The following is a 1,886-nucleotide window of genomic DNA, read 5'->3' on the forward strand; positions in this document are numbered from 1 at the left end:
AATCCAAAATCCAGTGGAAAAATCTGATTGGCTTTACCAAAATGCTGAGCTAAAAGAGGGAATTGCAAAGTTAGGTGACCCCTTTTCATTTTATAAATCGCTTTATCGATTGTTGATATAAAAATATTGATTATTGCAGCTTTAAGCTTTAAGAATGTGTTCTAATGAGCCTTGACAAAGGCCAATACAGCTAAAACACAGCAACTACAGCTACAGCAACTTATATTCAAGCAAAGAAAAAGGACAAATGACTTAAATTTGTGCATTTTCAAAATGAAAACCTGCATAGCATTTGGCCTCTGTTGCACCGAGTTGGCAATCTCTAGTCTAGATTAGGCACTAGCTTTGGGCAAGTCAATTACTGTACTCAACTTCAATGCTCAGCCTTAAACAACCTCCCTTCTTTTTTTCCCTCCATCAGTCCATAATCCCTCCCTCCAGCCCTCCCTTTTCTTTACAACCAACCCCGGTTACATAAGACTGCCGAAACTGTTGTTTTCCAGCGGGACTGCTGTGTGCGGAAACTGTGGGAGCGGAGGGTTGGGCATCTCAGCCTGTACACTGCCAATGGCCATCCCAGGAATGCATCCTCTCTGTGGGTCTGGGCCGCAGCCAACCATGTGGCCTCCCAATGTCACCGAGGCACTGAGACAAAAAAGAGACGGAGCACTTTTTTGATTTTTTTTTTTTTCCCCTTGAAAAACAAAAGGCTGCATTTTGCTCCCATATTGGAAGTACATGTTGAGGTTGTCTAATACTGTGCACGTGTATACCTTCTTCTGCTCTTCATAGGTAGAAATCAAAACATTGTGTTGCGCCTGCCTGCTTCACAGCCCTTTGATGAATACAAATACAGTTTTAGTAATATTTAAAGAATCCCCCTCAAGCAATGTTCAATGGTGAAAGGGTTCAGGCAGACGCAGTGACAGACTTCTCTCCGCCGTACCTGACATAAAGAGGTTTAGCTAACACTACCCGACACCTACTGTTAATCCTATTTCAAATTGCACTCTCAACCATGAAATCCACTCACAAGAGAAAAAAAATACACAGTGAGGCAGTGCAGAGGTGTTACAAAGATAATCTTTCCCCTGCCACTTTTCTCCACTGGCTTTAAAGCAACAAAAGCAAGCAGGTACAATTAAAGCACGGGTAGGTCTTCTGAGCAAGAAAGAGGCAAAGAAGGAAGGTTAGGGTTTTGTGAAATTAGGTTATGTGGGAAATTAAAAGGGAATGGTATCACACTGTGTCAGCGGGTGGTGCCAGACATATGGCAGACATTGGTGGTAAGGTTTTTTGCCAGAGCTTGATTTGACCCAGTCCTATAAAGCTTCCTGATGGTGGTTGCAGAAAGTTAATCACATGAACTCTTCCAGGCCTTGTGGTCTGCTAACCCAGCACTGATCCCAGAACTCAGGCGTGGGTCTGGATGGCCGGTTTTCAGCTCAACATGGCCTCTGCACGACCGTCACAACTGAGGGTTCACAGAGAGGAGCAACAAGAACAAAACTGGTGTTCCACCAACAAGTCCTCCAACCTAAACGACACGCTAGGCTGAGGTTCAAAACTCGTTCTTGACTGAACTACGGTTGTCCAAATTTATATTTGTTTCCATTTCATAAACAACTTCCTGTCCATGTTGGTTTAAAAACTGAGATTTAAGTACATTCTTAACTCTGAAGATGTCATAGTGATGTCATCAGGATAATCTTGGGCGTGGGCTTTATACTTTACATTTTTACAAGTCTTTAGTTCAAACTGGGGTGGGGAGTTTTGTAGACAGGGCATTTATCGAGCAAGAAATGTCTAATGAGAAATGCTATTAAGTTGCATTATGGGAAATATAGGAATGTAGGGAGGGTTAAATGTGCTAAATGTGCTGCATT

The sequence above is a fragment of the Morone saxatilis genome, unplaced genomic scaffold (genome assembly GCF_004916995.1).
Source record: "Morone saxatilis isolate NCDOM2014 unplaced genomic scaffold, NCSU_SB_2.0 Contig9, whole genome shotgun sequence".
NCBI classification, from domain to species: domain Eukaryota; kingdom Metazoa; phylum Chordata; class Actinopteri; family Moronidae; genus Morone; species Morone saxatilis.